Source organism: Panthera onca, chromosome E3 (assembly GCF_046562875.1).
Source record: "Panthera onca isolate mPanOnc1 chromosome E3, mPanOnc1 haplotype 2, whole genome shotgun sequence".
Lineage (NCBI taxonomy): Eukaryota > Metazoa > Chordata > Mammalia > Carnivora > Felidae > Panthera > Panthera onca.
In genome coordinates, this window is record NC_138354.1 from 32,306,444 (window position 1) to 32,332,701 (window position 26,258).

General features: G+C 54.4%; 1 long non-coding RNA gene across 1 annotated transcript in view; it reads left to right on the forward strand.

Annotated features, from left to right (window-relative positions):
- Positions 1–20,797, forward strand: part of LOC132689078 (uncharacterized) — a 36,050-nt gene extending 15,253 nt beyond the window's left edge. The window contains exon 3 of the long non-coding RNA XR_009614843.3: positions 18,430–20,797. This is a non-coding gene — a long non-coding RNA (uncharacterized LOC132689078). The remainder of the gene's footprint in view (positions 1–18,429) is intronic.
- Positions 20,798–26,258: the final 5,461 nt, after the last annotated feature.

Here is a 26,258-nt window from a genome sequence, read left to right on the forward strand (position 1 = left end):
AGGATAATAGACTAATCCTGTATAGTGATATCATATTTCATTAATATGGGGTCATTACAATCTAGCAATATAGTAACAAGAATATAACGTAATCAGGGAGAGCTGAGAAGTTACCCCTGCAGGGATTGAGACCCTGTGCTTGGGGATGAGGCTGTGGTTGGGATACCGGGGCACAAGGGTCCAGACGGGACTCTGCCCCCTCGGATCTCCCTCCAGACAGGAAGAAGCTTCCAGAAGGGAAGGTGGTGCCAGGAGTCAAGATGGAACTGGCCTGCTGGCCTCCACGTGTGAGATGAGAGATGGGTAGAGGGCACATTCCTATAGCACAACCCACCTTCCAAGCCCCAGAACCTTCTGTGCCCAGCCAGCTAGCCGCTCCTTCCTGTTCAGGGTGATCCGGAGCCGGCAGGCTCCTCAGGGTCTCTACAAATGCTGCGATTTCAGGCAGTGTGCCTGTCCTGTCAGGAAATGCCTGTGATTCTGGAATGGGCCGATGGGCTGACCATAGTACCGGCCTCTGGGGTATGGTGAGGTCGGTGCCTTCGTGTGCACAGAACGCTCAGAGCCGGACCTAGAAGCACTGAAGCTGTTGTGATCACCTTGAGCCCCAACAGGCCCCGTGTGACTCAGGGGAGGGGATTTGCCTGGGACCAGACTGCCCCACACGGAACCGGCTCCTGAGAGAGCATTGTTCTGCGCTCGAAGCCACGCGGTCTGTGGGTTCAGGCCTGACTGTGCCCCATCCCAGCTCTGAGACCCCCCCACACCTCCCCAAGCCCCGCTTTCTCCATCTGTAGCTTGGGCTTGGTCCACGGGCGGCCTGAGCACTTGGTGAGAGCCCTGGCCGACTGGGGTGTGCCCGAAAATGAGGATCATTTCTGAGCAGAGCTGGTGCCCCTCAGGGCTCCCTGCTTGCTGATGCACTGAGGAAAACCCACGCACACTGCCCTGGGCCCCTGCCAGGCCCTGTCCCTGCTGCTAGGGGCCCCCGAGGGAAGGGGTTGGAGCCAGCGAGCATGTCTCCTGCGGGCCCTGAGCTGCCGGGCTGGGAGGCCAGAGGGAAGTGAGCTGCTGAGGCAGGAAGGTGGCCCTAGGCCCTGAGTTTCTGCTCTGATTCCTGGGGCCTCAGCCTTTCCGTCTGTCCTTGTTTTCTCTGCCCCCTTCCTCCCTCCCTGCATCGCAGCCCCACATACTCACAACTGTGCGTGTCTTTCCCGGCCTCCACAGCTTTGCATGGGCTGTTCCCGAGCCTAGTGGTCCCCTCCCCAGCCTTTCAGACCCCCTGCCCACTGTCTAAGACTCGCAGGAGGAAGCCCTCCCTGCACCCCTGCTCTGTGGGCCCCACAGGGCTGGGGTCAGGTCTATACCAACTTTGTAGCCCGGCCACAGTGGATTCTTAGTAAGCGCTTACTGGAAGCAAACGCATGAGTGCGTGAAGGAATGAACCTGTCTTCCCAGTCCCCAAACTTTGAGATACCAGGTGCGGTCCTGGGGGAAGCTGGGTAGAGAGGGTTCCCACGCCCCGGGCACTCGAGGTCTAAGGGGAGGCAGATGTTAAACAAATAGTTATATAATTACCCCATACAGTCCCTGAAGGCAAATACGGTGCCCCTCGAGTGTGTAGCAGGGGGATGTGACCTGGCTAGGGGTCTGAGAAGGTCTCCTGGAAGAAATGACATTTGAGGGGCCCCTGGGTGGCTCAGTTGGTTAAGCGTCCGACTTCGGCTCAGGTCATGATCTCGCGGTTTGTGAGTTCCAGCCCCGCGTCGGGCTCTGTGCTGACAGCTCAGAGCCTGGAGCCTGCTTCGGATTCTGTGTCTCCCTCTCTCTGTGCCCCTCCCCCAATCTCCCTCTGTCTGTCTGTGTCTCTCTCAAAAATAAATAAAACATTAAAAGAAGAAGAAGTGACATTTGAGGCCTGATCTGCAAGCTGAGAATCAACAACTAACCAGGCAGAGGGAACCGCATGTGCAAAGGCCCAGTGGTCAAGGAAAACGTAGAGGGGAGCATGTGAGACACCATAGCACAGAGACCAGGGTGGGAGGGTCGGGGCTGAGGGAGGGTGGTTGAACTTTTACCCTCAGAGAAATGCCAGGACGTACAAGGATTTGGCATCCCTGGGGTGGGACTCCAGTCAAATTTTAGAACATGGCCGTGTTGTTCTGCCACATGGAAAACAGATCAAAGGGGCTGAGAGAACAGGGAGGAGGCTCCTACAGCCCCTGAGCCACTGGGACTGAGGCAAGGATGGAAGGATGAGGAGTTCAGAGGATTTTGAGCAAAGAGCTACCCCCACCCCCCACCCCCCACCCCCAGCCGGGTGGGGACCGGCTCTGCAGAGAGAAGAACAGGCAGACCCAGGGTGAGGCCTGGTCCTGCCTAAGCAGGGGCCAGGCCAGCCAGGAGCAGCCCCTTGTCAGGAACAAGGTCTGATGAGCCCGGAGTCCCTGGCCGCCCACCAGTCACCAAACAGACAGGAGTCCCCCCAGAGCCAGGGGCCTGGGGACACAAGGGGTGCTGACCCTGTCCCCATGGAAAACATATTCCAGGAGCCAACACCCTTCTCCCTCCCAGAATCCCAGCAATTGGTGCCCTGGGGAGGAGACCTTTGAGCCCCACCCTGCCGTCCCTCCTGGGAGCTGCTGGGTGACCCTCGCTGGGCAGGGAACCTCACCTGCCTTCTGGGCTGAGAGCCCGCTGCCGTTCCCAGGCTTCCTTGGGAGCCCGGGGCTCCTTCCCAGGAAGCCCCTGTCCTGCTTAGCCCAGCCCCCCGCGGGGAGTGTCCCTTCAGCCATTCAGGAAGCACATGCCAAGTCCTGGGGACAGGTCGCCACAGGAAGAGCTGACATCCTAGAGAAGGAGGCAGGGCACATGCAAGTTAATAAGGTAATTGTATGAGAGATTTCAGAGAGGGATCACTACTGGAACAGTGATGTGATGGGGGCCAAGCAGAGGTGGGGGGAGGGGAGAGTGGAGACTATCATCACCGTGACCCTGGAGGTGTGGCAGGTTTCTCTCCTCTCAGCCACCAGAATCTCCCTTCCACTTGAGCATGGAAAGCCCCTCACCCGCAGTGCCCTGTGTCAGTCCTTTCCCAGGGTCTTTCCAGCATCACCCCTTTCCCCCATTGTAGGTGTTCCCTCGGGTGGGGTTTCCCCAGGACCTGAGCCAGAGAGGGGAGCTAGTGCTCAGGGGGAAGGCCACACGCGTGGACCTCCTTCCACCTGCCGGGTCTGAGCCCCCCAGAGCCTCACAGCTGTTGCATTTTGCAGATCAGGAGACCCAGGCAGCCAGCGAGGCTTCTCCAGGCCACGTGACTCAGAAGGCAGGAGTCAGGATTTGAAATCAGCTCAGTCTCATCCCAAAGGCCTGTCAAACCCTGTCAGAGCCTCAGGACAGTTTTGGGTGTGTGTGTGTGTGTGTGTGTGTGTGTGTATGTTTAATGGTTATGTATTTATTTTGAGAAAGAGAGAGAGTGTGTGCTTGTGAACCGGGAGGGGCAGAGAGAGAGAGAGAGAGGGAGAATCCCATGTGTGGAGCCCTACTCGGGGCTCGAACCTACGAACCGTGAAATCATGACCTGAGCAGAAATCAGGAGTCCCGTGCTTAACCGGCTGAGCCACCCAGGTGCCCCCTCAGGACAGTTTTCTGATGGGAGTTACAGATTCTTCTGTCCCTTTCCTACCCCTCCCTTCACTGTCCCCCTTTCCCATGGTGGTAAATGTCGCTACCAGCTCCCCAGTGGCTCAGTCAGACACCCCAGAGCCGTGCGACTCCTCCCTCACTGCCCTTCTTCCAGGGGCTGGTCATTAAATGCCCCTCAATGGGCCTCGTAGCAGCTCGAATCCCTCCTATGTAGGTAGAGGTTGTCTCTCCCTCCCTCTTGGGAAATTGTGGCAGGTTATCACTGATCTCGAGAAAGCCGCACTGGGGTCTGTGGGCACCTTTCTCTAAAGATACAGCTCACGTGATTGCTATACATGCGACGTATCTCTAAGCCGGGCCAGCGGACAGTTCCCCGGGGTCCCTAAAGAACACCCCAGGCCCTGCCCGCTGGCAGTTCCTGAGACTTGAAATGAGCGAATTTCATGGCATATGAATTACATCCCCATCTATTGAAAAAGCCCTCAGTTTGAGGGAGCCTGGGTGGCTCAGTCAGTGAGGGTCCGCCTTCGGCTCAGCTCATGATCTCATGGGTCTTGAGTTCGAGCCCTGCGTTGGGCTCTGCACTGACAGCTTCGGATCCTCTGTCCCCGTCCCTTCCCTGCTGATGGTCTCTTTCTCAAAAACAAAAATAACCATTAAAAAAATAGATTAAAAAAAAAAAACCTTCAGGCTGTCCTGTGTCCTCCTCCACAGAGGTGGGGTCCAGATCGGCTCAGACAAATGAAAAGTAAAAAATACCGCGTAAACGCTCAAATGCTACCTCGTAGCAGTAATCAGAGCTAGGATTTCTTTTTCACGAGTGACATGCTAGGCTCTGTTCTCAGTGTGGACTCCTGTGGCTCACAATGGCCCCGTCAGGCTGACATTGTTATCCCCTGCTTGACAGATGGGGAAACTGAGGCACTTAGTGGTACTGTGACTCGCCCAGGTCACAGAAGTGTCAGAGGCAGGGTTTGAACCACACAGGGTAACCCAAACCCTCATTACCCACTCCCCCCACCACACTCACAAAAGTACAGAGGATTATAGTATAAAAATCAACGAGTGTCACCACACAGTGGGCCAGTGGGCGGGTCCCGCCGTGTTCTTCTCCGCATCGGTAAACCGCAGGCTGGCCCCGTTCCTGACACAGGACGTTGACTGCAATCATGTGAAGTAGGTCTTCTGGGAAAGGTGCAACTTCCTCCACGTTTCTTTCTTTTCTTTCTTTTTTTTCTTTTCAGGTGCAGCTTCCTCTAGATGATCTTGATTTGGGGCCAGCCCCGCCCACTTGCCACCCTGGGGAGGGTAGGGGGCCCTCCCCACGGCTGCTGGCTTATCCTGTCATAAATCATATCGTTAGGTCATTTCATCCATAAATCCTTCAGAACATATCTCTAGAAGATAAGGACTCTCCCTTCAGTAACCACATTTTCATGGAATTACCCTTCTCACACCTACCCGAAGTTCATGATCCCTTAATATCCTCGAAAATCCCACCTTCCTGTCATTGTTTCCTGAGTGTATTTTGATGGGTGCTTGGTTCACCCTGGGAGACAAAGTCCTACATTGCTTTTGGCTGGTAGATCTCCTAAATCCCTTTTAAGCTATAATGATTCTCTCCTCTTTATTTCCTCGCGTTTTGATCATTGCACACAGTGTGGAGTCCTTGATTGATTTGCTGCCTCTTTAATGGCCTCCAGCAGAAGTGGGGGGTGGGGTGGGGGATGGGTGGGGTAGGGGATGTTTGAGGGGAGGGTTTGGCCCAGCCTCCAGGCCTTATGGAGAGCCTGGGATTTCCACTTCAGTGGTTGTCTGCAAAGAAATAAAATTAGGTCTGGGTAGAAAACCGGAGGCACGTTGACGTTGGCAGCAGCTAAATATATTCATTTGTGCATCTCCTGAAGGTGTTGTCAATCCCACCTTCAAAGCATATCTACAATCCGCCGGCTTCTCAGAGAGAGAGATGATGGTGGCCTGGGTCAGGGTGAAGACAGAACAGTGCCCAGGAATATTCTGGAGGTAGACTTGGTCAGGTGCTGTATGGATGAGGAGGGCGGGAGTCATGCCAGGCTTACTGCTCCTTTTTTGCTGGGAAAAGCAGCCTTCTTGCCTGGAGCTCATGTACCCAGACTCCTCTCCCCAGCTCACAGCTGCAGCTGGGGAAATCTCAAACACACACACACACACACACACACACACACACACACACACACAAGATGAGGGTGATTCACGCTCAGCATGGGCCACCAGCACCCCACTCTCAGCCTTCCAAAGAGCCAACAAGAGGAAAGCGGGGTGGGCAAGGGGAATGACCAGAATCAGCTGCCAGAATCAGCTGCTTCCCAGTGGCCTGACCTCAGTCAGCATAGTGCCTCTCTGAGCCTCAGTTTCCCCATCTGGGCAGTGAGAATGCCTCTTGTCTGGGCGCCGTGAGGAATTCAGTGGTGATCCCTGCTCTTAAGGTGGTGGTCTTGGAGAGAGCCTGGTTGGCCCCAAGCACATCAGGAGGGTGTGACGAGCGGCCAGTAGAAAGGCTGGCATAATGACACCTGGGTCTGCACCTCCCAGCCGGTCCCTGATCAAGCCTGAGCACCCTGGGTATAGGCACAGCTGAACCCATGAGGGGGTTAGTGATTGGGGGTGCTGTCCGTGGTTCTGAACGCTCCTCCTCCTCCTCCTCCTCCTCCTCCTCCTCCTCCTCCTTCTCCTCCTCCTCCTCCCCCCCCTCCCCGCCCCCCGACCCGACTGGCCTCTGCCAAGCTTGGGGCTGTTATCCTCATTTTCCTTTTTTACTTTGATGCTGAACATCCAAACATTAATGAAGAGGCAACTGAGAAGATGGCTAAGGGCATGGACTCCAGTTCAGATCCTCATACAGCCCCCTACCCATTGCATGACCTTGGGCAGCTCGCTGAATCTCCCTGGCAGTCGCTTTCCTTATCTGTAAAATGAACATAACATACGGCCCTCCTAGGATCATCTTACACACTTTCTACCTGGAATCAGCTGTTTCTCATGGGAGTCCTGTTCCTTTGGGTGATCACTGGGAATTAGGGACCACAGTCTGGACATTCAGGGGTGCTCACTGCCACTGGGTTTTCACGGAGTCGGGGCTTCAAGCTGGAGGAAGTGAGAACTCATTCACATTCAAGATGACAGGGTTGTCATTTAACTCCTTCGATTCTGCCTCTGTATCTCTTTTTCTCTTCAGCCTATATTATAAAGGTAATAGTTTCAACATAATGATACCACTATAATCACTACCTATAAAATGATGGAGGGCAGTTGAAGATTGCCTTGTGGTTCTGTTTCTTTGTGATTCTCTGGTCCTTAGGATAAAGCCCATTAGGGATGTACAACCAAAGTGCTGTTTTAAAATCACTTCCAATCATCCTTTTTAGTGTGGTTGCCAACTTGACTTTCAGCCAGGTTTACTCGTTTTTTGTGTTTTTTTTTTTAATATTTTAGGGGATTCCTTTTTCTTGTCTTTGCTTTACACTCTTGTAAGCTGTTTACATGTATAAAGTAAGAAACAAGATACACTCGGGGAGGACTAACTTCCACTCCCCTTCCCTTTACTCGTTGCCTCCCTCCTCCACAGGTGACCATTTTTGTTCGTTTATGCTTTATTCTTCCATTGTGTATTTTTTGAAAAAAGAAGCAAGGGTGTATATACCCCACGCACATATTCAAAAGATGGCAAACACACTTCTGTCCCGTGGATTTTGTTTTTTTATTTTCTCACATGAATCCCACATCCCGAAGATCACTCCAGGGCAGTGGCAGAAAAACTTCCCTGCTCCTTGTCACAGCTGTAGAGTGCTCTCCTATGTGGCAGTCCACGGTTTATTCAACCAGTTCCCTCTCAGTGGATGTTTGGATTGTTTCCAGTTTTCTGCTGTTTCTAGCAGTGCAGCAACAAAAGCCTGGCATGCAGAATTTCATACTTTGGGCAGTGCATTTTGAAGACAGATTTCTAGATGCTCTCATACAATTTTTGGTTTTGTTAACTCTCCTAAGACTGTTGTTTTAGAGCAGTTTTAGATTCCCAGCAAAATTGAGGGGACCTCATGAGATTTTTAATTGTAACTGTGGCACATGTTATGTAGGAATTCATGATGCTATTGCGGGGGGGTTGTCACAAGGGCTCTGCCCTAGTCAGGGCAGTCACTGAGGACTTCCCTGAGTCCTCAGTCACTGAGGAAGAAGTGGTGGTCATGCTGAGATCTGAAGGAAAAGTGGGAAATGGTTAGATGATGAGAGGAGGAAGAAGTGTTCCAGGCAGCAGCATGTGTTAAGGTCCTGTGGCAGGTGCGAGCATGATACATGTAAGCAATTGACAGAAGGCCCATGAGGCTGGAGCTCAGAAAGTGAGGGGAGTGAGGGGGCCATGCCTTTGCGGTGAAGTTGGTGGAGATTTGAAAGAAGAAGATGAACGTGGGTGGTAATTAGGAGATAAAACGCACAGAACCTGGTCATTCTATTCGTTGGGACATAGATTCACCTGCCACTTCAGAGTCCCAAGATAGAACTCTATGTCCCCTTTTTTGTATAGTCCTGGTGTAAGTGTTCTCCTTCTGGTTTGGCTGGTCCAAGGTGTTAAGGCCCCGGGCTCCTTCTGCCTTGTTGCCCTGCCATTCCCATGCTACTGCCTTTGCTCTTGTGGTCCAAATGGATCACACCATGTCCTGCACTATGACGAGTGGGAAGGGAAAGCAGAAGGGAGAGCAGGGAAGGGGGAGGACCTCCCGGGGAGTCGCGTGCCTCTCGTTTGCCAGAATTTAATCGGTTGAGGACACCTACCTAGCTACAAGAGAGGCTGGGAAATGTAGTTTAATTCTGAGTGGCCATACCCAGCTCCACATGAGAGGTTCTATCATGCCGGGGAGAAGGGATGGCGGAGGCTGGGGCTCAGCCGGCAGTCTCTGCCACTGGGAGGGTTTGGAGGTGGGGGAGGGGAGCAGAGGGAGGTGGTAAGGAGGCCTCCTCGCTCTCTGGCTTGTGCACACGTGTGGGTGGAAGTGCCACTTGCTGAGACAGGAAGCAGAGGGGGGCGGCTCTTTCTAACCTCGCACCCCGTAGGGTAGCACATGAGCTAGCTTTGTGCACGGCGGAGGGAGCAGGATCCCGGTGTTGGGGGAACGGAGGCCGAGGTAGGGAGGAGCATCCCTGTAGCAGAATGCTCCAGTCGCAGCTGATCGGGAAGTCCCGGTGTCCCCTGACTGGTCTTGGAGAAGGGGGCCACCTCCAGCTCCCCGTGAAAGCACTGCCTGTATCCCCGGGCAGGGAGCGGGTGGGGGCCGAGGGACCAGTATCCACTGTTGCCGACTGCTTGCAGTCCCCTCTGGGCTCTGGCTGGGATAAGAAGGACCGCCGCCCCTGCAAGCCCGGGGAAGGCAGCCCGACTCTGTCCCGGGACTAGGAGACACGCTGAGCTGAGTTCAAACTGCAGCTCTGCCCTGTTGACCTTCGGTAAGTTGCTTAACCTCTCTGAGCCTCGGTCCTCTCCTCTGTCCAATGGCAGTGAGGCAGGGCCTGCCTAACGATGGTGAGGACACGGAGTGGCGTGTGAAGTACCCGGGTGGCACTGGCACACGGTCGTCGTACTCGGAGTGGCTGTGTCCCTGCGGACCTGCAGAGGGACAGCGTCCCCCAGCTGCTCCGGGCCAGTGCTGGCGCTCAGCTTGTGGCAGCCCTGGAGCGGGTAGGATGCACTGGGCCCTGCTCTGGGATGGAGTCTGAGAGGAAGTTGGGCTGGAGAGGAGGTGGTCACACGCCGGCACCACAGTGCGCCCCTCGGTCCCACCCAGGACGATCCCAGGTGCCCAGTTCCCAGAGGTTGATGGGAAAATCACGACACACAAACAGGATCCTTCACAACCGGACTTATTTCTGTCTGCACCAGGTCTGAGGGGGAGGAGGGTCCCACAAACCCTCTTGCCTGTAGACAGTGGAGGAAGCTGCACACGCAGAAGTCAGGCTACTGAGCTGCAAAGCCTGGCCTCACCACTTCCTCTCTAGCTCTCTCACAGGCTCTGAGCCTCAGTTTCCCCACCTGTCAAGCGGGGGTAATGAGACCGCTTGCCCCATAGGAGCGTGGGATGATGTTTAAATAGCTCAGATATTTAAGTAGCTTGGTCCAGAGCTGGGCATGCGGAGAGTGCTGACGAATGTCACAATTGGCGTCCCCGCCCCAGGGGGATGTTGTGTGCGGTCAGCTGGACAGGCCAGAGGCGGTGAGGGGCGCGAGGGCAGGGGGTGGCTTGTGCGCAGCTTTGCAGCCCCTGAGAGGGCGGGCACATGAGTGCAATCAAAGGATCCGCTTTTTGCAAAGGGAAACCCACCACTCCCGTGCAAACATAAGATCCTTGAGCGTGTGTCAAAGATTTTCTTTAACGCCTCAATTAATGAGGGAACTAATACGACGTAACGACCGACCTCAAGGAGAATTAAAAAGCACACACACGTGGGCGATCGGGACCGCTGCCGGGGATGTACAAACAGGTGCAAAGCTGGTCCTTACCCACAGGGCAGTAAAGTGTATCCGGGCACAATCTGCATTACCATCGGCTTGCTACGACGTAAGAGTTGTAAGATGCCTTAAAGTTGAGAGAGGCCGTGATAACCACAAACGACGCACCGAGAAGGCGCCGGTTATCTATTTGCCTGTTTCAAAATGTATCATCTTTCCTGACGGTATGCACACACTGACACATGTGCACACGCACGTATGTGTCTGTGCACACACAGTCATGCTAACGCGTGCCCAGATCACATAGACAGGTCTCACGCTCACACTGTGTGTGTGTGTGTGTGTGTGTGTGTGCGCGCGCGCGTGTTTCTGGGTGTCTTTCTCGGTCTCTCAGACGCTTTCCCTCTCAGACGTGACACTGACATTGACTCAGACCCCCACTTTCAAGCCTTTACTCGGGCTGCCTCCCCTGCTAAGCACACCTCCTCGGGCTTCTCTGCCCCCTGACACCCTCTTGAGCGTCTCTCAGAGCTTCCCGTGACCACCTCTCTGATCTAGAATGCCTCCAAGCCTCGGTCTTTATGTCCCTCTGCCTTCCCTGTGCCTCCACCGGGGGCCATGTCCGGTGGACCGAGACATGGGCTGCAGAGTCGTTCAGTCTGGGTGTGGATCCCAGGTCTGCCGCTTCCCCACGCGAGACCGTGCGCAAGTCACGGCATCTCCCTGAGCCTCAGTCTTCCCACCTAGAAGGTGGGAGAATAGAACCAACCTCCTGGGGATCTTGCTTTGTTGTTTTTTTTTTTAAAGATTAAATTAGCAGAGGAGGGGCGGGCTCTTCTTGGCAGAGGGTCTGACATACATTAACTGCTCAGTAGATGTCAGCTGTCATTGCTGCTGTGAAAACAGGCCTCGAGTTCACATTTCCTGGGTGGCTGTGACGCCCCCTGAAGACAATGCCCATGAAAGGGCTCTGTCAACTTGTCTTCGGGGAAGGGGTTGCCTATTAACAGCGGGGCGTGTAGGGTGTGGGGTGGGGAAGTAGGGGGCGGGGGGATGGGGAAGTGGGGGGGACCTGGGGCCAGATGGCTGTGACACCGATGGATGGGACAGGATGCGGGCAGCCCTGGGAAGTCTGGGGGGCTGAGAAAAGCTCACACCAGATCCAGGCAAAACCTGGGTGCTCGGCTAGAGGAAGAGCCTGGTGCCCATGTTAGGCAAGGGGCCTGGAGGATTGAGGACAGGGAGCGCAGGCCTCCCGGCTGGGTGACCTTGAATGGCCTCGGACACAATGTGCCCTAGACACTCTTTCTTCGTATCCCGTCCTGAGCCCCCGCATCAGGCGCTCGGGTCCAGGCGGTGACAGTTTGGCAGGTAGAACCAACGATGTGACCCCCTTCAGTCCTCACAACCACCTGAGAAGTGTATTACTAGTATCCCAAGTTGGCATCTGGAGAAACCGAGGCTCCGATCAGGTGAAAGGAGCCAAGCCCTTTCCACGTCCCACGAGGCCAAGAGGCCCCTCTCAGTGGCGCTCAGTCGCCATTCCTGTGCTCCCAACTCTGGCTCGCTCATCCAGATTCGTGCGTTCAACCGTTCGTTTGTTCCTTTGTCCACGCACCAACCCCCAACTGATTTTATGGCTCTATGCCAGGCCCTGGGAAGGTGCGGGAAACACCCGCGTGCTCAGACACGGCCCCTGACCTCACAGAGCTCACGGTCCCCAAAGGCAGAGAGACCAAAAATAACCCGGTACATCCCCAACCCAGCATACCCCCAGTATATCCCGACCCAGCGTGCACAAGTGCCGAGACTAAAGGAAGGATTCTGGGGGCGTGGGGGTAGTCAGGAATGGCTTCCTAGAGGAGGCGGAGACTGGGCAGAGGCTTGACGGACAAGTGGAAGGAGGGACCCACTCTTCTCTGGGCAACGCAGGGAGTGGGGAGGAGAGGTCTTTTCGCCTGCGCCCTGGAAGACGAGTTGTGGACAGAGGTAAAGGTGAGGTCTTTCAGGCAGCAGGAACAGCAGGTGCAAAGGCCCAGATGCAGGAATCACACGGGAGGAGGGGGTACAGAGCGAATTTAGCATGCAGGAAGCTAGGATGGAAAAGGAAACGGTAAATGATTGGATTAGAGACAGGACAGGGCCTTGCACTACAAGATTTTTCTCTCCAGTTTTACAGAGATATAATTGGCCTAACACGGTACTAATTTTAGTTGTCTGACATAATGATTTGATATACAGATACATATATATATATATATATATATATATATATATATATATATATAAATTTTTTAAATATTCATTTTTGAGAGAGAGAGAGAGTGGGGGAGGGGTAGAGAGAGAGGGAGACACAGACTCCCAAAGCAGGCTCCAGGCTCCGAGCTGTCATCACAGAGCCCGACGCGGGGCTCGAACTCATGGACCATGAGATCATGACCGGAGCCGAAGTCAGACGCTCAACCGACTGAGCCTCCCAGGTGCCCCCGTATATATATTTTAATATCTATTTATTTTTCAGAGAGGGGTAGAGGGGCAGCGGGGGCGGGGGGGGGGCGGTACCGAGGATCTGAAGCAGGCTCTGTGCTGACAGCACAGAGCCCAAAGTGGGGCTCGAACTCACAAACTGTAAGATCGTGACCCGAGTTGAAGTCGAAGGCTTAACCAGCTGAGTCACCAGGTGCCCCGAGATAGGTCTACATTGTAAAACGATCGCCACAGTAACTCTAGTTAACATCCTTCACCACACACAGTTACAACTGAGTTTTCTCGCGATGAGAACCTTTAAGATCTACGCTTGGCCACTTTCAAATATAGGACACGGTATTGTTAACTGTAGTCGCCATGCTGTACGCGACATGCCCGGGACTTACCCGTCTCATAACTGGAAGTTTCTACCTGTGGACCACCTTCACCCATTCCGCTCCCTAGCCCTACCCCCGCTTCTGGCAACCGCCGACCTGTTCTCTGCGTCTACGAGTTCAGCTTTTTTAGATTCCGCGTATGAGATCACACTGTGTGTCATCATTGCCAATGCTTGTTATCTCTGTCTCTCTCTCTCTCACAGCCATTCAAACAGATGTGAAGTGAAATATTTTGAATGCTGGGCAGGGCGTGACTTTATCTTTAGGGTGCTAGGGAGCCTTGGAGTGTTGCGGGCAGTGGAATGGCTCATGAGATCTGTTGTTTTAGAAAAAAGAACCTTGGCTGCAGTTCCGAGGGCGGATGGAAGCGGAGCCTGGGGGCCATTTGAAGGATGAGGCAGGAATTCGAGAGAGAGAGGCTAGCCCGGGGAAGGGACCCAGGGGTGGGCGGGTGGAAATGGCAGCATTGAGGATGCAGAATGGACCAGGCTCCGGGGCAGTCATTTCCTGGGCAGATGTTAGCCCAGAGAGGCACAGATGTTCTGCTCACTGGCCATTCAGCCGGCTGTTCTGTCGCGCTCAGCGTGGGCTACAAAAACAGCCCTGAGGGAAGGACTCTGCCCCTGTTGACCGGGCGTGGGGAGTGTGGGAGAGAAAGGGAGGCACGCATGGGGCGCTTTCGTACACGCTCAACGGTTTGTGGCTCACATTACCTGTATCCGATCCTCATCACAATCCTGCGGGGGCCGGGGGGGGGGGGTTAGTATTAATGCACCTGGCAGGCAGTGTTGGGATTTAGGCTGGTGGCTGCATGTGGGGGGGACGAAGCAAGGCGGCAGTGATTGGGGATGAGAAGGATGGGGTTTTCTGGGATGCTGACAGTGTTTCGGTTCTTGCCCTGGGTAGTTCCCGAGTGTGTTTTTCTTTTATTTCATGTTTATTTATTAATTTTGAGAGAGAGAAAGAGAGCGCGCGGCCGGGGGGGGGGGGGACGGGCAGAGAGAGGCAATCCCAAGTAGGCTCCGTGCTGTCAGCAGGGACCGTGACCTGGGGCTCAGTCTCACAACCATGAGATCATGACCTGAGCCGAAATCAAGAGTCAGACGCTTAACCAGTTGAGCACCCAGGCACCCCGCCCCCCCCCCCCCCCAGTGTGTTTTCTTTATGAGGGTCCGTTGAGCCGGGACTTAAGTAAGATACGTGTCTTTATTTCTGTAAGGGTTTTATGCCTCAACCCAAAATAAAGATATAAAAAATACGTCATATGCATTTTACAAATGACAGAGCATCGGGTTAAGTTTTGATGCGGTCAGGGGCACACTTAAGTTTCCATTAGTAGGTGGAAGAGCCCGGATCTGAAGCCGGGAGTGCCCCAAATCTGGAAACTGGGTTCTGGTCTCTCTCGGGGTGATTTTCAACGGACCTGCCCTTCCCCGAATGACCTGCAGGGGGAAGCAGAGAGCAAGGGATGCGCCACGGGGGCCAGGACGCACCCGGCCAGAAGGGGGCGCTGCTGTCACAGGAGGCGGGCGCGGGGGCGTGGTTGCTGGGCCCGCCGGCCTCGGAGTGGGGAGGGGGGAAGGGAACGCAGGACTGGGCAGTCCGCAAGGGGCCAGCTCTCACCCCGTTTTACAAAGAAGGACCTCCGAGGGCCTGGGAGCCCGAGTCTCCCAAGGGGTACATTACAACCTGAGGGTTCTCCCAGTCCGGTGCTGCTGCCAGGGAGCACTTGGAGATCAAGAGTGGGGTTCAGGACCGCCAGGTCCCCCCTTAGGAGTAAGCCTTTCTGGTTTCACCGATGCTCAGCCCTGCTCTGCTAGGGGGGCAGGGGGATGATGGCGATGAGCCTCGGGGCATGATCCAGGGAGCAGTCAAGCCTCCTTGAATGAAATGCAGGGGCTTTTCCCTGCCGGTGCGCACCCACTATGCCACCATGCCCTGTATAAAGGGGAAGGGGAGGGACGGTGCCAGGTGGCGCCTTCAGGCGGGGCGTCCTGCAGCTACTCTCTTGACCTTTTAAATTTCCTAACTGGAGTTTCTGGAGCTGTAGGGGGGAGGCCTCTGAAGGTGCACACACGTGGGCACCCGTGGTGTCCCGTGAACAGAGGGCAGAGGACCCAGGCTGGTATAATGGCCCCCCTGCGTGGCCTGGGTTTCTTCCTGCTCGCCCGCAGGTGGCTTTAGCAAGCACAGCCTGCAAAGAGACGGGTGGGAATCCGGTGTGTTCAAACGGGACAGCTGCCCCCCTGTGGCCCCGCGGCTCTGCGGTCCCCTCTCTGAGCCTCATCTAGTAAGTGGAGGAGGCCGGGCCCCATTCTGCCAGCAAGCAGCCTCGTGTGGGAAATGAAAATGCCTCACGCAGGCCTGGTGCACAGAGGGGGCTCGCTCTCCTCTGGCAGACCCTGTTTAGCTGGCTGGAGTCTGCAGCCTTGGGAGCCAAGAATTTGGGGCTTTGCTGATAACTGGTTGTTTTTGTTTTTGTTTTTTTTTCTTAACTGGGAGTAAATCTCCCATGCAGAATTCCAAATAATTTGCCTCCATCAGCCTGGTGAGAAGGTTAACACCAGCGGTGATCAGTCATCTTGAAGGCATCTACCCTTTAAATTAAAAAAAAAAAAAAAAAAATTTTTTAATCTTCCTTTATTTTTGACAATGAGAGAGAGTGCGAGCAGGGGAGGAACAAAGAGAGACAGAGAGAGAGAGACACAGAATCTGAAGCAGGTTCCAGGCTCAGAACTGTCAGCACAGAGCCCAACATGGGGCTCGAACTCACATTCATGAGATCACGACCTGAGCCGAAGTCGGACGCCCAACCGACTGAGCCACCCGGGCGCCCCAAAGGCATATACCCTTTATACGACTGTGACAAAATGGCCCTTGTTTGCTGTGGTCTCCCTCCCCAAACGCTCAACCCTGTTCTGATCGCAAGGAAAACATCACACAAATCCCCATGGACGGACATTCTACAAAGTACGGGACAAATACTTCTCAAAACCGTCAAGGGGATCCAACCAGGGAAACTGTCCCCAGCCCAGAGGAGCCTAGGGACCCGTGATGGCTACACATAATGTGGGGTCCTGACTGGGATCCTGGAAAAGAAAAAGGACATTAGGAAAAACAAAGGAACTCCGAAGAAAGCAGACTGCAGTTCATAAGAACGCGTTTGTGTTGGTTCATTACGTGCGGCCAGTGCCCAGGAAGGCGTTAATGATACAGGAAGTGCATGTGAGTGTCCCTGGAACATTCTGAACCACCTTCACAGACTCTGAGAGTCTATTAAAATACGAAGGTTATTAAGAAAATTTTTGAGGGGCACCTGGGGGGCTCAGTCAGTTAAGCAGCCAACTCTCGGTTTCAGCTCAGGTCACCGTCTCAGGGTTTCATGAGTTTGAGCCCCGTGTCGGGTTCTGTGCTGACAGTGCAGAGCCTGCTTGGGATTCTCTCTTCTCCCTCTCTCTCTCCCCCTCCCCCGCTCACACTGCCTCTGTCTCTCTCCAAATACACAAATAAACTTAAAAAAATTTTTTTTTAAAAAGCAAGTTTTTGCAGGTGGCCATGAGTTTGCTAACTTTTTGTTTTTAGTAATGAACACGTTAAAAAATCTCACCAGCCCATTTTCCCCCCTTGAGCTGTTTCAGAAAAGGAAGGATGTTTGCAACAGCAGGAGGCCCTCTGGTCTCCGGAAGAAAGGACAAGAGTGGGCGGGGAGTGAGTCCAGGTTAGCAAAGAATTCAGACTCTTCCTTTTTCTCATCTCGCCAAGGACCCGTGGGAAGCGGGGGCTGGTGTTAGCCCTGGAGGATGTGGGCGGAATGAGAAATGGTTACAGACTGTGGCCGAGAACACCAGCCACCCCACAAAAGCAGGGGTGAGGTTCTGTAGTGCAAGATGCTAGGGGAGCAGGGACAGCGGGTGATGAGGCCCCGGGCCCAGCAGGGTGACCAACCGTCACCAGTTTGCCTGGGACCGAAGGGGTTTCCCGGGTCCTGGACCTTCAGTTTAAAACTAGGACAGAGTTGGGGCGCCTGGGTGGCTCAGCCGGTTTAAGTGTCCGACTCTTGATTTCGGCTCCGGTCATGATCTCACAGTTGTGAGACTGAGCCCTGTGTCGGGCTCTGCACAGACAGCGCCGAGCCTACTTGGGCTCCTCTCTCTCCCTCTCTCTGCCCCTCCCTGTCTCATGCACGCTCACACACGCACGCTCTCGCTCTCAAAATAAATAAACTGAAAAAAAAAAAACACCAAAAACCCTGGGGCGGTGTTAAAAGAATAAAATAAAACTTAAAAAACTGGGATGGTCTTGGGCAAACCGTGTTGGGTAGCCACCCTAACCCAGCAGGTGAACTGGGGTGGGGGGTGGGTAGGAGAGAGCACGGGCTTGTCCAAAGGGGGTGGCATTAGTCTTCAGCAGCTGTCCCCAGCCTCCTAGAAGGGGAGAAGCAGGGTCCGTGTGGCCAGATCTCGTGATTTCTATTTTTTGTTTCAAAAGACGCTTAGAAAGTTTTTTTTTTTTTTAAAACACGACAACTGCCAAGTTTCAAATGTGGGCAGCTCATCAAACAACTGTGAAATGCTTTTCAGGCCAAAGCAAACCGCGCATCCCATGTTGGCCCCCAGGGCTCCAGTTTGAGACCTCTGGGGGGGGGGGGTGGGGGTAGCTCTGACTTGGATCCTTGAGCCGGGCCTGTGGCTCTTCTGAGTTTCCATGATTGTGACACGGGAACAGCTTTGCCTCCTGGAGGGCTGTGTGGTCTGTCCGCACGGCACGTGGTCAGGCTGACCCGTAGGAAGCTGTCGGTCCCCAGGAGTTAACAACAAGAAAGCACCCAACACCAGTGCAACCACAGGATGGGTCGCAGACGCGTGGATAGATAGCGCGCGGTCTGTCCGTACGGGGGAGCGTCGTTCAGCCTTACGGAGGAACGGAGGGCTTATTCCTGCCACAACAAGGGGTGCCTTGCAGTCGTGGTGCTAAGGGAAAGAAGCTGATCGCTGCAGATCATGTGCTGTGCCATTCCGTGTACATGGCGCGTTCAGAATAGGCGAATCCACGAAGACGGAAATTAGCTCGTGGTTGCCGAGGCGGGGGAGGGGGAATTGGGGGAAAACCGGAGTCGGGGCGACTGCTCACGGGTATGGATTTGGGGGAAGGGGGATGCAAATGGTCTGCGGTTGACCCTGGTGACAGAGACACGGCGCTGTGAATAGACTGCAGAGCCTGTAAATGGAAGGCCGGTGTGGTCTGTGAATTACATGCCCATAAAGCTATTAAAATAAAGCAAACAAGCAGCAAGCACCCTAATCCCCCTTGTAGCCCTGCTCCAGCTCTCTGGGCAGCCTAGAGCAGGGGGCTCCCCCCCCGCCCCAGCCCCCACCCCGGGGCTCAGTTTCCCCCTTGGGAAACCCAGGTACACGCTGAGTGTGTGCCCGTCTCTTACTATCACAGATGGTCACACGCTCACCGGGGCCGCCTGCCCACCGAGACCCGAGACAATGTGGGCCGTGGGTGGCCCGTCAGCTTAGAAGCACGGAGGTCCGGCTTGGGAGCCCACCCTTGTCCGACAGACGGTGGAGACCGGCGGGAGCCAGCCGGATGGCAGCAGAAACACACAGATGTTTGCGGCTGACAACAGACATGTCAGCAGATGGGAGTGAAGAATTTGCCGGCCTTTGTCGCCTGTTTGCCAAAATCCCTCGGTGAAGTTGCCCTTCGGCCCACGGAGCGGGTAGAGGGGGTGCTGCTTGGCTTGGAGTCGGGGATGCCTGGTCTGATGTCCACTTAGCGGCTGCGTGGCCCCGGGCACATCGCTCGTAAGCCTCTCTGAGCTTCAGATTTTGCGAGTCTGAAAGGGAGGTGGCAATAGCTACCTCCCAGGGCGGTGGCCCGGGTTCAGGATGGTCTCGTGTAGGGCTTGGGCCTGGATCACCTCCTTACCCGGCCGGGAGGAGCCCACTCAGTCCGCACCAGCCTGTTGCCTTGTGGGGGATGCTTTCCCCGTTTCAAACCCCACGTGCGTTCCTTGTTCTGCCCAAGCACGTGCGGACGTCACACGGCACCTGGCCACCCCAGCTGCCATATCTGTCCCCTGTGGGGAGGGCACAGGGTCCTTCACTCTGTGACACAGGAAGGGTGTGTGCAGCCCGCAGGCCCTCCATCAGCTGCCGCGAGGGCCTCCCAGGCCGCGGGGGACCAAAGCCCGCTGCTGAAGCTGCGTCCTGTCCCTTCTCCAGGCACACGGAGCGTTGTTCTATCCGGCGCTTGATGGGGTTGTGTTTTCCTTGGCGACCGCAAGACCACCGTGCAGCGGGCACAAGCGTGGGGCCTCCCCCTCGGTGATAGGCAACAGATGTGACCCGATCACCAGCCTGGGTTGTTCTCGGCGCCTGGAGGCAGTTTCCAGAAAGTTACCGTCTGATGATTCTTGGCTTCCCCAAAGCACAGAGCTCTCCCTCACTTTCCTCCCTTGCAGGGGGGCAGGGGGGAGACTACCCGCCTCCCAGGCTGCTCCGGGGACCACAGGAATACCAGCCATGACAGTGACGACAAGGAACACGTGTGTGTCACTTGCTGTGGACCGCACGTTGTGCCGAGCGTTTTATATGTGTTCGCTCACCACTTAGGGGGAGGTTCGATTATTCCTCCTCCTTCACAGATGAGAAAACAGAGACACTGAGTCACTCGTCCAGATCATACCGTGACTAGGTGCTCCCCCGGATGGGGGTGGCTTTTTAACTCGCCCCCCGTGTGCCCATGTGGCCTTCTGCACACAGGCCAGTGCCCTGGCTGCGTTAGAACCTGGTGGGGCAAAGGCCCGTGTGGCAGGCCTGGAATTCTGGGCTCTTCTGCGCTCTCAGCCCAGGCAGACCCTTCCCTGGAGGCCTGGGCTGCAGCATGGAGGTCCAAGGGGAGAATCCTATAGCCCCGGGACATTGGAGCGGGCAGGCAGGGCCCTGTGGTGGGTGCTATACTGTTTTACCCACCCAGGTCCCCCAGCCCCTTCTGGGACCAGCACCCAAATTGCATGACTCCATTTGTAAGAAATGACCAGAATAGGTAAATGCATAGAGACGGAAAGTCAGATTAGTGGTTGCTAAGGCTGGAGCGAGCAGGGGTAAGGGATAGGGAGGTGACAGTTAAAGGGTTTCTTTTTGGGGGCGTTGAAGGTGTTGTGAAACTGATGGTGGCGATGGTCGCACGACTCTGTGACTAGACTAAAAACCACTGTGATGTACATTCAAAAGGGTGAGTCGTGGGGCACCCAGTGGCTCAGCCGGTTGAGCGTCCCACTTCGGCTCAGGTCACAATCTCTAGAGTTCAAGGGTTTGAGCCCTGCGTCGGGCTCTGTGCCGACAGCTCGGAGCCTGGAGCCTGCTTTGGATTCCGCGTCTCCCTCTCGCTCTGCGCCTCTCCCGCTCACTTGCTGGCTCTCAAAAGTAAAGAAACATTAAAAAAAATAAAATAAAAGGGTGAGTTGTATGTGAATTGCACCCTGATAAAACTGTTAGAAAGAAAGAAAGAAAGAAAGAAAGAAAGAAAGAAAGAAAGAAAGAAAGAAAATAAAGGAAAGAAAGAAAGAAAGAAAGAGGAAGAAAGAAACGAAGAAAGAAAGGAAGGAAAGAAAGAAAGAAAGAAAGAAAGAAAGAAAGAAAGAAAAGAAAGAAGGAAAGGAAAAGAAGAAAGAAAGAAAGAAAGAAAGAAAGAAAGAAAAGAAAAGAAAGAAGGAAAGGAAGAAAAGAAAGGAAGGAAGGAAGAAGGAAAGGAAAGGAAGGAAGGAAGGAAGGAAGGAAGGAAGAAAGAAAGAAAGAAAAAGAAAGAAAGAAAGGAAGAAAAAGAAAGAAAGAAAGAAATGAAAGAAAGGAAGGAAGGAAAGAAAGAAAAAAAAGAGGAAGGAAGGAAGGAAAGAAAGAAAGAAGGAAAGGAAAAGAAGGAAGAAAGAAAAGAAAGAAGGAAAGGAAGGAAGGAAGAAAAGAAAGAAAGGAAGGAAGGAAGAAGGAAAGGAAGGAAGGAAGAAAAAGAAAGAGAAAGAAAGAAAGAAAGAAAGAAAGAAAGAAAGAAAGAAAGAAAAAGAAAAAGATTCCAAGGCTCCTGGCTGAGCCGAGCCCAGTTTTCAGGGTATTTCCTCAAACAGCGCACACTTGGCCTCCAGGGGGCCGTGTTCGGCTGGTGAAAAATCAGGGCATTTTTATTCCTGGATCTGCCTCGCTCATATCTGTCACCAGCATTTCACCTGTACGTTGCCTGCTTGTCTGCGTCCCCTGGCTGTGTCCCCATCTGCCTCCAAGACTGTCCTTCTGTCGTTCCCTTACCATACGTCCCAGCTGTTTCATTCTTTAAAAGGGGCTCCCAGGCCAGCAGATCAGGTGGGGTCGTGACCGGGGACCAGAGGGACCAGTTATCCCCGTGCTGGGAGAGCCAGAGGGGCTCTGGAAGGCAGCCTTGGGCCAGAGGGACAGGAGGAGGTGGGGTGGTGACCAAAGCCCAGAGGCCTGGGTTCTGACCTCAGAGGAGACAGGAGACTCAGAGAGTGGGAGAAATACCCCGGCTTCTTCCACTGGGTCTGGAAAGGGAGGCGGGCTCTGTGGGTTGATGGGGCGCAGAGTGGGGAATGTCCTGAGAGCCCGGCTTGACCAGATGGCCTCTTGGGGACAATGAGAGGTGCCCCAGCATGTGATGGGGCAAGGGGGAGGGGACACCGTCACCAACTTCTCTGTCCGATCTCCTAAATGGGAAGGTCGCCAACTCCTCAGCCCCTCCCTAGCTGTGACTTCCTCCTTGGGTGTCACTGACAAACATCGTTCAAGTCTGTCCCTCCCCTACTGTGTGCAGACTCAGGTCACTGCTGTTCGGGCTTGTCTGCTCCAGGGGCCCCGGCAGTAGGAGGGAGGCGGGCAGGGGTGGCCATGGTCCCAGGTCCTTGGCTCGGAAGTCGCGGCATGGGTCACTTTTCTGCCTCGGCCTGACTATGCAGAAGTCAAGAGTCCCGTGACCCATGAGATGAGGAAGGAGGCAGCCGGGTGCAGAGGAAACGCGGGGGCTCTGGAGATGCACTGGGTTCGAATCCTACGTCTGCCAGTCCCTGACTGTGGACTCTGGGCAAGTGGTCTCCCCTGCAAGCCTCAGTTTCCTCATCTGGAAAATGGAGCCAACAACAGCCCATCCCTTGTAGGTTTGTTGTAAAAAATGAAAAGCCGTGACATGTCCTAAGCATTTGGCAGTGTGGCGGGCGGGCGAGTGGTTTATGCTCAGTGGGAACGCTGTGGGCGAGGCTCTGGAGTTTCCAGCCCCGGGGGAATTCTGGCCAGCTGTGTGACCGCGGGCAAGGCCCTCAACCTCTCTGAGTCCTCTTTCTGCACCTGTGAGATGGCAGGAACCATTCTGCCTGTTTCCCAGGGGGACCAGCAAGGATTCAGCGGCACCCAGCACCCTGCAGGCACTCAGTGCGCCTTAGCTGTTCTTGGAGTCGTGACTGCGTCCTGCCCCCCACGCTCCCCTGCACACGGGACGTCCGTCCAGGCCGCCCACCGCAAATCGGTCCTCCCCCCTCTCCAGCTTGCTTCCTTCCTTCCTCCCTGGCAGCTCTAGCCAGTGAGCAGACTTAAAGACAGCTGAGCCGAGGGGGGCAGGGACGGTGGGGGCAGGGGGGGGATGGGCTGGGTTTGGAATGCATGTCATGGTGTCGTGGTTGTGAATGAGGCGCTCTGCCCGCCTGGCTATGACTCAGCAGTGAGGATGCTACTTCCTGTGCCATGGGGGGGGGGGGCGTGCCCCGTGACCCGCCAGCGGGGCCATCAGGACCCCCCATCCCAGCATCAGTGAAGGAGACCTAGCAGCTGGTCCTCCGTGTCTTGGTGCCACACCCAGGGTGACTGTCCTTCCAAAGCGGGAACCTTTCGCTGCCTGCACCCCCAGGTCTGGGAGGCAAATCAAAGAGGGAATCTTCTAGAGCCGTGCCCGCCTTGCGTATTTCCCTTTGTCCTTCGTCAAGATTTCATAATGTTGACCTCGGTCGTGCAGGTGACGCTGGCTCTGTCACCCACAACATGTGTGACCTGTGAGGTCACCTCATCCTCGCTTTGGTTTCCCGGACTGCAAAACAAGCATCGGGACCAGGCCACGTTGGCTCACACTTCAGCTCAGGTCATGATCTCACGGTTCATGGGTTCGAACCCCGCGTCGGGCTCTGTGCTGACAGCTCAGGGCCTGGAGCCGGCTTCCGATCCTGTGTCTCCCTCTCTCTCTGCCCCTCACCCACTCTCACTCTGTCTCTCAAAAATAAAAAGTAAAACCGTTAGAAGAATTTAAAAAAATTTTTAATGTTCATTAAGTTTTGAGAGAGAGACTGACCGTGAGTGGGGGAGGGACAGAGAGAGAGAGGGAGACACAGAATCCAAAGCAGGCTCCAGGCTCCAAGCTGTCAGCACAGAGCCTGATGCGGGGCTCGAACCCACGAACTGCAAGATCGTGACTCGAGGTGAAGTCGCGTGCTTAACCCACTGAGCCACACAGGCACCCGTCGTATGTGTCTATTTTAAGTAAAAAAAAAAAAACAAAACCAAAAACACTTCAACCTCATGATGACTCTGAGACAGGCCTATCATTATCCCCATTCTAAAGGTGGGAAAACTGAGGCACAGAGAGGTCAAGTGGCTTGCCCCAGCTCTCTCGGTAATAGGAGGAGGGATTAGAGAACGAGGCTGAGTACTGTCAGGGTTGGGGGTGGCTGGAGGCGACTCCCGGGTGTCTGGCTGGGTGACCGGTGGGTGGCGATGCCCACGGGATGCGGGGCGCATGGGGACGAGCAGTTCTGTCCGCACGGTGCCCTCCCTGAGGTTGTTACCGGGGTGGAGCAGGGTCCCTTTGCTGCACCTGGGTTTCTGGCCCTTCTTCCAAGAGGCAGCACGGAGTTGTTGTGAAGAATTCAGGCCAGGAGGAGCCCGGCTGGCTCGGTCAGTGGAGCACGTGACTCTTGATCTCGGGGTCCTGAGTTCGAGCGCCACGCTGGGTGTAGAGATTACTTAAAAATAAAGTCTTGAAAAAAGAAAAAAGAAAAAGCCCGGAGCTGTGTGACTCGGGGCCATTCACATAACCTCTCTGTGCTTCAGTTTCCTTGTTAGTGAGATAGGAAATGGGATGATAGCTCCTCCCTCCAGGGTCTGCAGGGATGAAGTGAGATAATGTCTGTCTGGGGCCAGTACCTGGGACACGGTCAAAATAAGGAAGAAAAAGGAAGGAAGAAAAAAGGAAGAAAAAGCTTCAGGCGTGAAGAGGTGGGCAGCAGAGGGACCCGATGGCAGGAACTACCTCCCGATGAGTTGTGTCGATAGTGACCGCTACCTACGGCCCAGAGCTCAGGTATCCCCACTGGCCAGGCTCCCTTTGGGGTAAATATTGGGGTGCAGGGGCCTGACTTAGCTCCATGCCAGGCTCCGGCAGGGGGAAGAGGTCACTGGCACTTGGGCCTGATGCCTCCCACGGTTTCCTTAATCTGAAGCAGGGACCAGAAGGCCAAATCCTCGCGGGCTCCAACCACTGCCCACGCAGCAGGGTCAGGCGGCCGTCACATGCTGCCCCGTGTTTACATGGTGACCATCTCTGTGTGGTAGAGTCATCTGAAAATACGAAACCTCAGTCAGAAACCACATGACCCTCAAAGGGCAGGAGAGCAGGGAACTGAGCTGAGATGTCCCCGAATCCCTAGGGCTCCTTTGGCAGCCTGGAGAAGCCCAGCGACCCCTTCCAAATTTAGGCTTGTTTCGTGTTTCTTTTTTAATGTTTATTTCTTTCTGAGAGAGAGAGAGAGACAGAGCGCGAGCCGGGGAGGGGCAGAGAGAGAGGGAGACACGGAACCCGAAGCGGGCTCCGGGCTCCGAGCTGTCAGCACAGAGCCCGGCGCGGGGTTTGAACCCCTGAACCATGAGATCATGACCTGCCCTGAAGTTGGCTGCTGAACCGATTGAGCCACCCGGGCAGCCCTTGTTTCATGTTTCACGATGTACCTGGATTTTATTTCTGTTGATTTATGGGTAGACAGTTCATCGAAAAAATATTTAACATATACATTTTTTACGTTATTTGTAAACATCCTAGGTTCTGGTTTGACAGTGTCTCCCAGAAGTACTGACCACTAGAAAAATGAAAAAAAAAAAATAAATAAAAATAAAATAAAATAAAATAAAATAAAATAAAGCCATGTACCCGAAGGTAAGCAGAGGGCAGCGATTACGCTCTCTCTGGCACATCCACATCTCACTGGCCTTTGAAAGAACAAATCTGCGTGCCGTGAGAAACGCGTGTATCAGAATTTTCACGGTGGACGCTTCCTTTAGACCGGTCTTCCCCAGTAGAAATATAACTAACGCAAGCCACACGTGCCATTTAAATTTTTCTTGTACCTGTGTTGAAAAACGCAAAAAAGAAGCAGAGGAAATTTGGGGCGCCTGGGTGGCTCAGTCGGTTCAGCGGCCGACTTCAACTCAGGTCACGATCTCGCCGTCTGTGAGTTCGAGCCCCGAGTCGGGCTCTGGGCTGACGGCTCGGAGCCTGGAGCCTGCTTCGGATTCTGTGTCTCCCTCTCTCTCTGACCCTCCCCCGTTCATGCTCTGTCTCTCTCTGTCTCAAAAATAAATAAATGTTAAAAAAAAATTCTTTGCCCTTGCTTTGAACGTTCTCTTCGTTCATCTTTTCTCTCTTTAAAAAATCTTTTCCTCCAACATTTTATTGTGAAAATGTTCAAACATATAGAAGAGTTGAAGGAATTGTCCGGCAAAGAGCCATGTACCGATTACCCAGAGAACATTTTGTTATATTTGTTTTATCACTTACCCGTCCATTCATCCATCCACCCTCCATCCCACCTATCCATCCATCTATCCATCCATCCATTCCTCCACCCATCCATCCCACCCATCCATCTGTCCATCCACCCACCCATCCATCCACCCACCCATCCATCCATCCATCCATCCATTCCTCCACCCGTCCATCCCACCCATCCATCCGTCCATCCACCCACCCATCCATCCACCCACCCATCCATCCATCTATCCATCCATCCATTCCTCCACCCGTCCATCCCACCCATCCATCCGTCCATCCACCCACCCATCCATCCACCCACCCATCCATCCATCTATCCTTCCATCCATTCCTCCACCCGTCCATCCCACCCATCCATCCGTCCATCCACCCACCCATCCATCCACCCACCCATCCATCCATCTATCCATCCATCCATTCCTCCACCCGTCCATCCCACCCATCCATCCGTCCATCCA